Genomic DNA, 12,681 nt, shown 5'->3' on the forward strand with positions numbered 1-12,681 from the left:
TGAACACTTGGTTAAGATAGTGTCTGCTGTGTTTCTCGGGGGAAAAGTTACTGTTTTCCCCTTGTCGTTCCTAAGTAACTTAGAGAAATCTTGGAGACTGTATTTCCTGTTCGTCAGCAAACTTTCACCCAGTAGTTTTAGTATGCATTCATGAGAGAAGGGACATTTTGTACATATGTAAAATGACAATGAACTATTAAGGCAATTCTTTGTTTTTAAATATATTTTTATTGATTTTAGAGAGGAAGGGAGAAGGAGAGAGAGATAGAAACATCAAAGATGAAGGAGAATTATTGATCAGCAGCCTCTTGCACACCCCACACTGGGAACTGAGCCTGCAACCTGTGCATATGCCCTGACTGGGAATCAAACCATGATCTCCTATTGAACCAGATCGACCAGGAGTATTAAGGCAATTCTTTTAGAGAATGTAAATTGTATTCTAATTGTAAACAAATCAGAAATGTATGACCTCAATTTCTGTAAAATATGTTTCCTTAAAATATCATGGAAAATGTGCTTCACAAAATGAGTTCTGATGATTTATTGAGCAAAATATATTTGAGATATTAAAAAAGTAAAATATTTTCTCACCCTATAGAAAAGAGCATTTAAAAAAAGAAAAGAGCATTTAATTTTCCAGCATATTTTCTAATCCATTTAACAATCTCCACTCCCTATAAAAGCAGCAACCATATAAAGGGAAAGATGAATGTTAATTAATATAACATGCAGAGTTTGAACTAAATCTATAACAAAATTTAAAAGCAGTTGTACTGTGACTCAGAGAAATGCAAATTTCATTGACATTTGTTGAATGGCTGTCACGTGGTAAGCATAGTGATATATAAGCATATTCATACCCAGTGTCTTATTTTATTATTATAATTCTATAATAATAGAATTGCATCTCTTATCACACAGAGAATCTTTCAGAGGCTTATTTAGTTAGCAAATAACTGCTACCATGTGTCAGGTACGGCATTAAGTACTGGGAAAAGAACACGGAACATGATAAATATGGGTTCTCTAACAATCTAGGCAAGACAGTCAAGTAAATAGCAAGTTTTAACACATGGTACTCAATGTCCAATAGACAATTTGATGAAGTCTGCAGTGTGCTGAGAGCCATATAAACCAGACTGGGCTGTGAGAGGAGACTACAGATGACATTTAGGAATAGACTGAGAAATGAAAGATGAGTAGGGGCTAGGTAGAAAGCTGTGGGTTGGTGGTAGAACCCAAGTATTTGAAAGAACATGTTCACAGGTCCTGAGACTATGCAGGAATTTTCACTGAAACTGGCACTTTGAGAGCGAGGAATGATGAGCGATGGCCAGGAGGCTGCTGGGCGAGATGAAGGGGGTGAGTAAAGGACGCGAGCGTTGAAGACTGCTCTCCTACCCGCAGCTTGATGAACATGATTCAGAGATCGCCCCTATCACCTCGAGGAGGTTTGACAACGTTTACATTGATTTTAGTTTGTTTGTTTTTGGATCAAAAGATAGAAAAGTTTTTGCTGCATCCAGGATGGTAGGAATTACAATGCTGAACCCACTTTTCTCAGTTTATGTTGGTCTGGCCGGAAGTCACTAACCTAAACTGAACCGTCAAACATGGATGGTAATTTGGTCTGAGAATAAATAATAGATTATGGCAATACAGACAGAAGAGATAATGAGAAGCGGGTTCTATATTGAATGGTTTATTTGTGAATCAAAATGAAGTCAGGAAATTACTTTAAAAAACTGATTCTGAAATCATTCTTTTAGTTGTTATTAACATTCCATAAATTATAAATTAAGATAAACAAAGCAAGAGCTCCATATTACAAAGAGCTAAATTTATTTTGTAATTCTGACAGAAAACTGAATACTACAACTTTTTAAAAAAATATTTTTTTATTGATTTCAGAGAAAGGAAGGTAGAGGGAGACAGAAACATCAATAATGAGAAAGAATCATTGTCATTGATCAGCTGTTCCTGCACATCTTACACTGGGGATCTAGAATGAACCCTGGGCATGTGCCCTGACAGGGAATTGAACTATGACCTCCTGGTTCATAGGTCAATGCTGAGCCATCACTGCTGGGCTAAAAAAAAAAATATATATATATATATCTTTTTGCTTTATCTTGAGACTTCAGTCAAAAATAAAGTTTATGTCTCTCAGTGTGTGTGTTTATCTGTTTATTTCTGGAATGTATTCTATTCCATTGATTTCTATCTCATTCTATATAATAAAAGGCTAATATGCAAATCGACTGAACAGTGGAATAACCAGTAGCTATGATGTGCACTGACCACCAGGGGGCAAACACTCAACAAAGGGGCTGCCCCCTGGTGGTCAGTTCACTCCCACAGGGGAAGTGCCACTCAAACAGTATCCAGGCTCATGGCTGGCAAGCACAACATCAGCTGCAGGAGCCTCTCCTGCTTCCATGGCAGCGCTAAGGATGTCTGGCTGCCTAAACTGTCCGAGGGACCTCCCCCCCACCCCATCCCCCGCCCTCCCCAAGTGCAGGAATTTCATGCACCGGGCCTCTAGTTGTTATATAAACACAACATTGTCTTGAATACTCTAACTTTATAGTATATCTTTATTTCTAGTATCCTGGGCCTCCAACACTGTTCTTATTCAAAATTGTTTTGCTATTCAATGTCCTTTGCATTTTCACATGTATTTTAGGACCAGCTCATACATTCTACTAAAGACTAATTGGGATATTGATGGAGATATGGGTCAATTTGGGGAGTGTTCACCTCATAACAAAGATTTCTTCAATAATATGCTAAAGTGCAAACCATGAAAAAATTGAAAATTTCATTTAGCCAAAATTCAAAAGGTGCAAAATCCAAAAAGACAAGCCACAGACTGAGAGAAATTATATGCAAAACATATATCTGATAAAGAACTTGTATCCAAAATACATAAATAATTTTTATAATTCAATCTCTCTCTCTATAAAACCCTAATGTGCAAATAGACCAAACAGCAGAACAATCGAACAAGCAGTTGCTATGATGTGTGCTGACCACCAGACCATGGGAGAGAGTCTCTGGTGGTTACTGAAAATTTTTAGCTCTTTCACAGCGTGATTCCACTGGGCCCTTCCACCTGTTGCCAGTGCCAGCTCCCACTCACCCCCATGGCAGGAGGGGCCAGGTCAGGGTGTGTGGAGGTCTGATCAAATATTATAATTGAATCAACACCCGCTCCCCTGGCAACTAACCTTTAGACCACTTCCCAACTGGCATTCCCTTTTGCTTAGACCACATTCCACTTGCTAAGACCATTATCTTTCCCCTCCAGACTGTCCTATGACCTCCCCCCACGCCCAGAGATTTCTCTGTCAGACAAATCCTTTAAAATCTCTGGGTGCTGACGCCATTTGGGGCTCAGCCCATCTGGTTTTCCAGATGACCTAATAACTTCATAATTTTAAAAAAATATATATTTTCATTGACTTCAGAGAAGAGAGGAGAGGGATAGAGAGATAGAAACAGCAATGATGAGAGAGAACTACCAATCGGCTGCCTCCTGCACGCCCAATACTGGGGATCACACCGTGACCTCCTGGTTCATAGATCAATGCTCAACCACTGAGCCACGCTGGAAGAGCTAAATTCCTAATTCTGTACCACTTTGGGCCTGTGCTTTCCTCCTTCGGCAACCCTAACATTTGGTACTGAAACTGTATTTTTCGGAGGGAAGTCATTATGTGCAGCCCACAGTTGAGAGGTTGGGAGACGTGCTCCTTCTCCATCTGCAGTATTTCTAAAACAATTAAATATTCCACTCTTACCTATTCTTAGGTCATGGGTTCCTGCTGATGTTATAAATTCCTGGTCCCGGCCCAGAGATTCCGATTCAATAAATTGGGGGTGGAGCCCAGCAGTGAACCAATGCCTGCAGGTGATTCAGATGCAAATCATGCATCAGCCCATTTTAAAGAGCTCTACTCTAATCACTTACTAATGATAATCATTCGGAACTAAAGACCTCTTTAGTCTTTACTGACGCTGGAGCTCTTTTTCCCTTGGTTAAACCTTGTTGTCTTTAGCTGCCTGTCAGAGTTGGGGGAACTTCTTGCCCTTGTCTGCCTGCTTAACATTCAAACTAGTTGAACTAATTTGGCAACCATATAATCATTATTCACTGCCCATAAGAAAATGCACATACAGCCGAAGCCGGTGTGGCTCAGTGGTAGAGCGTCAGTCTGCGGACTGAAAGGTCCCAGGTTCGATTCCGGTCAAGGGCATGTACATTGGTTGCGGGCACATCCCCGGTAGGGAGTGTGCAAGAGGCAGCTGGTCGATGTTTCTCTCTCATTGATGTTCCTAGCTCTCTATCTCTCTCTCTTCTTCTTTGTAAAAAAATCAATAAAATATATTAAAAAAAGAAAATGCACATACAGCACACAGCTTTGTCTTGCTCATCAGCACAAATAAATAAATAAATAAATAAATAAAGTAAGTAAATAAATAAATTCCCCAATATATACAAATAAGTGTATACACTATTAAGAATTAGTCCCACACTCCTAAAAATAGCCTAAGCAAAGCTATTGTCAAAGATCCTCCTAAAAATGTGCCTTTGGAAATAAAAGGAGAGGAGAGGAGGGGAAGGGGAAGAAAAAGGAAGGGAGAGGAGAGGAGGTGAAGGGGAAGGAGGGGGAGGGCAGGGGAAGATAATAATAGTTCTTACATCGCAGGAAATTTGCAAGTAATTAGAAGCAACAATATGTAAAAATTTTAAAAACAGTGCTATATGGTATTTTTTATTATTGTCAATTTTAGAAGAGAAAATCTATGGAAACCAATGAAATTAATTGTTAAACAAAACAAACTCAGACACACAGAGACACAAATACTGCAGAAATGCTTGCAGTGGAATAGTTTGTCTCTAATTTATGAACTAAGTAAGAATTATTTGGATTTAATCAAAAGGTCAAAGTTGAGGTTAAAACACCAAAATATCTATACTTCCTTAAGCCTCTTAGGCTGCATACTGTTAGGGTCGCTGAAAGGGGAACGCTGAAAGGAGGCCAAAAGGGGCAAAGAATTACGAATTTATCACTAGGTCATCTGGAAATACAGATGAGCTGAGCCCCAAAATGGCACCAGCACCCAATCATGGAGAGTCAGAGATTTTAAAGGGTTTTTTCCGGGCGGAGAATTCTCTGGGCGGGTCCTGAGGGGAAAGATAATGGTCTTAGCAAGTGAAATGTGGTCGTAGCAAAAGGGAATGTGAAGTGGTCTAAAGATCAGTTCCCACGAGATGAGGTTGTCCATTCAATTATTCGATCAGACCTAACACATACCAGACAGAAAATGGATATTTGATAGAAAGAGAATTAATTAGATTACCAAGCAGATAGCAAGTGACCTCAATTACTTTTGTTTATTAATTATAGGAAAGTCTGAACCATGAAATTGGAAAGATTGGCCTGTAATGAAAAATTTAGTTAGACAACTAGTTATACAATCTACACTTTTATTTCAATTACCACAAAATGCCTTCCTCTCAAACAATCATGATATAGTATCCTACTGGCTAATATTTAAAATTGCAAATTAGTTATCAAAATGCATTATTTTCAAAGATTAAGTTCAACTTTTGACCCTTTCACAAAGATTTTTTGACTACCGTGTGGAGAAATAAATTCCTCCTGTTCATGTTCAGATGTAGATGGGTATTTGTAATGCAGGTGATGGTGAGCTTTATTATAATTATTAACATAGTGTCACATGACATCTACAACAGAGGACCTCATCTTGTCCATTTTTGTGTGTCCTCACTCCACCCAGCTCAGACAGATAAAGGGATTTCTTCATGGGCACATGGACAGATTCCAACATGGGAATACAATCCAATTTTCCTGACAGTATTTTAAATATGCATTCCCCCATATTTTTTCTCTCAAACATATGCCAAAGCTGTTTTGAAATTCCATGGTTTGGAGCAAAACCCAATGAGAAACAAATTAGTCTAATAACAATAATAAAAAGAAGAACAAAAGACACTATTATCATCTGATGAGATTTTTTAAAAGATATATTTATTGATTTCAGAGAGGAAGGGAGAGAGAGAGAGAAATATTGATGAAGAGAGAGAATCATTGACCAGCTGCCTCCTGCACGCCCCACCCTGGGGATTGAGTCCACAACCTGGGCATGTGCCCTAACGGGAATGAACCGTGACCTTTTGTTTCATAAGGTCAATGCTCAACCATTGAGCCACACCAGCCAGATCAATGAGATTTTTTTGTGTACAGGACTACATAGTCATGATACAAAAGAGGCAATTTTATGCTTCATCTTCAATCATAAAATACACTCCACAATATAAGTAACTCCTAAACTAAGATTCATTGAAAATCAAGCATTTGTTTCTGATATAGTTCATATATCATCATTTTATAAATGTATACAAGCTTTCTATTAGATATATGCAGGTAAATATACAATTATAGCAAGGTTTTAGGATACAAGGTTAATATATAAAAGTTGATTGCTTTTCTGTATACCAGGAATAAATAAATGGGAATTTTCATGCACCAAGCCTCTAGTAATAATAATAAACTATATGACATTCTGGAAAAGGCAAAACTATGAGACAGTGGATCAATGGTTGCCAGGGGGAATAGATGAAGAGAATACAGAGAATTTTTAGGGCAGTGAAAATATTCTGTTTAATGCTATAATAATGAACATATATCTTTATAAATTTACCCAAACCCACAGAATATAAACACTAAGAGTGAACCATAACATAAACTATGGACTTTGGGTGGTTGTGATGTGGCAATGTAGGTATTTCAGTAATAACAAATGTACCACTCTAGTGAGAAATGTTGAAAATAGGGGAAGCTGTGCAGTGTGAGGGAAAGGAGGAACATGGGAAATTTCATACTTCCCCAAAGTTTTGCTGTAAACCTAAAACTGCTGTAGAAAATGAAAGCTTAATTTTTAAAAAGCTAAAGAGAGGAGTATAAATTTTAGCTCTCCTTAAATTATATGTATAATTTGTATGAGAATGTAGTTTTGAATGGGGGATTCTGCTGCGTTCCTGATTTTGAGATCCAGTGAGAGGAAATTAGTTTTTCTGGGTCTCAAAGATATTCTTCCCTTATTTTTTATATCTCATTTATGCACTGAATCATGGTCACTGCCTTTCTTTCATTAAAATGTGTGAGTTAGGTTGATTTTTGGCACATTTAATTGAAAATGTTTATCATTCCAATGTTTCATTTTAATTGTAGGTGGATTGTGTTGTAAAAAAAATGCTTTAGTGAATGGGTTAGTTAAAGCAGGTAATATTTTTGCAAAGTAAAATAATCCTATGCTGTTATCTTTTCCAGATAGCAAATATTTTTTTGATTGTCCATTTCTTTTGTTTTTGTTCATTTATTGAACTTTTAAAAATTAGAGGAAATAGGTGGATCATTTAGATTTTTCTATTATGCATTAATATTTTCTAGTCACATCTGTACTACAGGCCAAGCTCATTAAATGGGAGAACAAAAGAAAGATTTGTTTTATCAAAAAGAGGAAACAAAATGCCTTGTACATTGCTTTGTGTTCACTGTGCTGGCTTCAATGCTTTTCACTGACAGTATAAACATCATCCTGGCTTTGTTGCTCCGTGTATAAGCCAAGGGCAAAGCTTAGCACCTGTTTCACAAGGTAAAGAAAGTAGGTACATGTTTGTACCAAGAGAGTGTTTATTGACCAGAGGAAAGACAGTTTTAAGAAGAATATTTAATGTGTTGAGAAAACAAAGTATATTTGAACCACTTCTTTTTACCTCTTAAAAAAATCAGTCTCCTTGTATTTATGAAGCTAAAACCACATGAAAAACATTGGTATCAATGTGATGTCATTAATTTTGATGTTGAAAATGATGTATAGTCTTGCCTTCGTCTAGAATTTTGAACAATAAAACCTCATTGCTATATCAAAATACAATAGTTTTTGTTGTTTTTTTTTAACATGGAGAAGTCTCTCTCTCTTTCTCTCTTTTATTGTTTTCAATAAACAAAATAAACCAGTCTCTATGCAGTCTCTACTTTCGGTCCTCGGGTGTCAGGGTTCTCTCCTGTGAGTTTTCCACTGATTATTCAGGAAGTTTTTCTGTATTTTAGTTTTAATTCCAGTTTGTTCCTGGGAGCATGTCCCTGCAGCATCCACTTACTCTGCAGCCATTTTTAACCCTCAAAATGAATTTTTAATTTTTTCCTTCATTACCAAAACACCCAAAGAATGGATTTCAGGTATTTGAGACCTATTTATTTACTTATGTATTTATTCATTCATTCAATCCTCACCTGAGGATATTTTTTCCATTGCCTTTCACAGAGTGAAAGGGAGGTAGGGAGGGAGCGAGGGTGGAGGGAGAGAAAGAAACATCAACTGGTTGCCTCCTGCACACACCTGGCCTGCGGTGGGAAGCAAATCGCAACCCAAGTACATGCCCTTGCCTGGGAATCTAACCCGAGACCCTTCATTCGGTAGGCCAATGCTCTCACCACTGAGAACACTGGCCAGGGCTGAAAACCTATTTAAATATTTGTATTATGGACTCAAATTCATATATCAAAGCTTTAACCCCCAGTGCCTGTATTTGGGTATGAGGCCTCTGAGCAAGCAATTAAGGGTAATTTGAAGTCAGAAGGGTAGAGCCTTGCTCAGATAGGATTGGTGTCTTTATAAGAAGAGACACCAGAGAGCTCTCCCTTCCCACACAGGCAGCTGGTAAAGGCCATCTCAGCACCGGCCAAGAAGATGCCTGTCTCCAGGCAGAAGAGAGCGTCCACTGAAAACAAGTCCTCGATCTCGGACTTCCAGGCTCCAGAACTGAGAAACAAATTTCTGTTAAGTTGTGTTATTTTAAGCTGTGTTATTTAGCCCAAGCAAGCTAATACAATTGAGATCTGTATTTGTTTACTCTTGATAAGTTAATATAAAGCTCTTAGAGTTAACAAAGTATACACAAATGTGCAAAATTCTTTGAATGCTATTATATATTTAAAGGATTCAAGAATATTAGCATCTTATAAGAAAAGTCTTTGCTAGATAAAATATTTGTAGCTTCTTAATAGAATAGTTCACATTACAATTTTTATATCCAAGGATATAAAGGGACTTTATTCTATGTTTGGTACTATGTACAATGAAAATGAATCTTGTAAAAGAATAGCCATCTGTTATGAAAACATTTCTTCAAGATTGAGGAAAACAAGAATAAATATTCAAAGAGATTGAGGTATAGCAAAATTAGTAATTCATGGAAGTTTAGGTTATTCATTGCTCTAGGCCCAATGAACATATGGATATCATCAACTCAGAGATAGAAAAAAAATGCAAAATTCATGAGTGAAGATTTTTTGAAAGATAGCGGTACGCTAGTTGTTTTTTCCCCTTTGTTCAGAAGAGATGATGCCATCTTGGGTTAGTATTCTTTTCTCTTTTGTTGTTATATATTTATTAAACAATATTTATAATAAATCTAATGTCAAAATATCAGTAAATCTGATTAAAACATCAGAATAGCCTTCAATTAGAAGTTAAAAAAATCTTCCTTCATTTTAATTTGTATGAAAGTCATGTTTATATCCTCTTTCAAAATTTATCTTTTCATAATTGCATTTCTTAGAACAAGCATGCACAGCTTTATAAAAATATCATTTTAAAAAAGAATTGTATAAAATTTGAAAATATTACATTTTCTTTCTTCTAAAACTAACTTTTCAGCCTTGGCTGGTGTGACTCAGCAGTTAGAGCATTCACCCATGCACTCAAGGGTTGTGGGTTCAATTTCTAGTCAGAGGCACGTACCTGGGAAGGTTCAATCCTGGCCCTGGTCAGGGTGCCTGCAGGAGGCAACCAATCAATGTTTCTCTTTTACATTGATGTTTCTCTCTCTCTCCCTTTCCCCTTCTTCCCTTCCTCCCTTCTTCTTTCTCTAATAATCCAGGTAAAAAAATTATCCTTGGTTGAGGATTAATAAAACAAACAAAAAATTAAAAATAACTTGTCACTACAAAATATATTTAGAAACACACACATATAGTAATACATAAAATAAAGAATAAAGTCATAAAGTAAATATATATATATATATATATATATATATATATATATATATATGAAATATATGCTATAAAGTAAAATTCTAAAACCAGGAGCTTTAAATTACCTACTCAGGGTAATTTAACAAATTACTATAACAAAGCCAAAAGCCAGAGGCCCTTCAAAAAAAAAAAGAAAAAAAAATATTAAGGAAAGAATCAGATACCATTGAAGGGAAAAACTGTCTTAATTATACTGGAGTCCTTACTGTCTGCTGTTGTGGGGTCGAACCCTGGAGTCAAAACAAGACCACTGGCGGCTGCTAATTGATTAAAAAAGCAGGCAAGGATTTATTGGACTGGCCAGGATGACCGAGACAGCACCACCCGCAGGTGGAGTCCACACTCAGGACCACGCCGTTCCAGGTGTAGGTAGTCCTTTTAAAGGGCTAAACCACAAAAATGTTCCTTTGTTCTAAATTCTAAATTCTAAAGGCTGGGAGCAGCCTGCAGGGTTGTTCCCAGTCACATCCTGCTGGACACTGGAATTTGGCCCTATCTTGGGAAAGCAATTTTTACAGGAGCAGAATCAAGCAGAGTTAGTAATCTCTAAAGGTTATTTACAGTTTCCACTCCTGGAGCTACTGCGTCCGTGGGAATCCATCTCCTGTGGTCCTGGTCCACGGGCACAGGAAAATTGCCTTAGCCTCCAGGTCTCCATCTGGAAGCTGAGGCAACTACCCTATTGTTTAAGCAAGTCAGCGAGTGCCGAAGCCAGAACAGCAGGGTTCAAATTCAAACAGCAGTTTTTACCTAAGTGTGGTTGCTACCATACTTCATCTGCCACAGTGTGTTTTGAGGAACTCATTAGTTATTTTTTTTGCTATGTAACAAACTGCATCCAAACTCTTCGCCTAACGATGGTAATAATCATTTGTTAGCCCATAGTTTCTGTGGGTCAGGAGTTCAGACAGGGCCCAGGGGTGATGTTTGGTCTTTTTTTTTTTTTTTTTAAATAAATATTTTTCTTTTCTTTTTTTTTCCTTTAAAATATATATATATATATATATATATATATATATATTCTATTGATTTTTTACAGAGAGGAAGAGAGAGGGATAGAGAGTTAGAAACACCGATGATAGAGAATCACCGATCAGCTGCCTCTTGCACATCCCCTACTGGGAATGTGCCCACAAGCAAGGTACATGCTCTTGACCGGAATCGAACGTGGGACCTTTCGGTCCACAGGCCAATGCTCTATCCACTGAGCCAAACCGGTTTCGGCGTGGTGGTGGATGGTCTTTGCTCCACATCCAGGTCCTCAGCTGGGAGACAGGACTGGAGAGCTGAAACCATCCCCATGCATCACTGAGGCTGCAGGATGCTCTCCCAGCGGCTCCCTCACTGTGCTGGCAAGCTGGCGCTGGCAAGTTGATTCCTTCCCACAGGGACCTCGCTAAGAGGTGGCTATTGATGGTCCTCAGAACCACTTGGTGGGTTCTCTCAGAGCAAGAGAAGAGCCCAGTGGAAGCTTGCACTTCATGGTCTACACTCGCAAGTCGGAGAGCATGACTTCCACTGTCCTGTTGCGCTCAAGAGCAGCCACTGATTCCAGCCCACATTCAAGCACAGGGGATGTGGCTCCATTTTTGCAAGGAAAGTGTGTCAAAGAATTGAGACCATGTCTTAAAATTATCACAAGGAAATTGAGCAAATAATTCATTCTGTCAACAAACTCTATCTAGGGAGAATCCAAGATGGCTGCTCGGGTAGGCAACTAGCCGCAGCCGCACACAACAATTTCAATAAAATACAACTAAAATATAAAATGGACATTACCCAGAACTACAGGAAAGTCAACTGACTAGAAATTCTACAACAAGAAGCAAGGAGAAAACCAGAAGGAAGCGCGGAGGAGCTGTAAAAGCCCAAGGTACGGAGACACGCGGCGTGCGCGGAGAGGTCAGAGCCGGAGAGGAGGGAGGCTGAGTGCCTGGCTGGCATTCCCAGCGGGAAGGAGAGAAAAGCTCCGACTGTGCTGGGCCCAGCTCCAACTGCTCTGAACCCCAATTCTAGGCCAGACCCCGGGGACCCAGGCTCATCCATAGGGAGCTGGGCTCTAAGGCAGAACCCCGGGGAAGCGGCGAAAGGAGGTCCTGGAGGCATGCACAGTGCGCACAGAGAAGGGCAGGCCGGCTGTGCCGCGGGATTGCCCTGACGGGAAGGAGACAGGGGCTCCAGACTGCTCTGAAAGCCACCTCCAATCCCACTACCAACTGAACTGAACCCCAATACCGGACTCATTGGGGGAGAGCATAGACAGTTTGGCAGCAGGCGAAAATCGAGGGCACCTTTCTCTCAGAGGCCCTTGCAACAAGTACTGAAGGACCCTGAGTCTCAGGAGTCGCATAGGGCGGGGCTGACGGAAGCCAAGGCTGTAGGCTCCACCCTGAAACCCCGCCACATCAGGAAAGCTGCCTGAGAAAATGCCTAAACCAAATAGATCACAAACAAAAGAAATGGAGGACAAAAAGCGACTGGATATAGAGTTCAAAACCACACTTATAAGGTTTTTCAAGAGTTTCCTAGAAAAGGCCAATAAAAT

The sequence above is a fragment of the Pipistrellus hanaki genome (assembly GCF_964339955.1).
Source record: "Pipistrellus hanaki genome assembly, chromosome: 3".
In the NCBI taxonomy this organism is placed as follows: domain Eukaryota; kingdom Metazoa; phylum Chordata; class Mammalia; order Chiroptera; family Vespertilionidae; genus Pipistrellus; species Pipistrellus hanaki.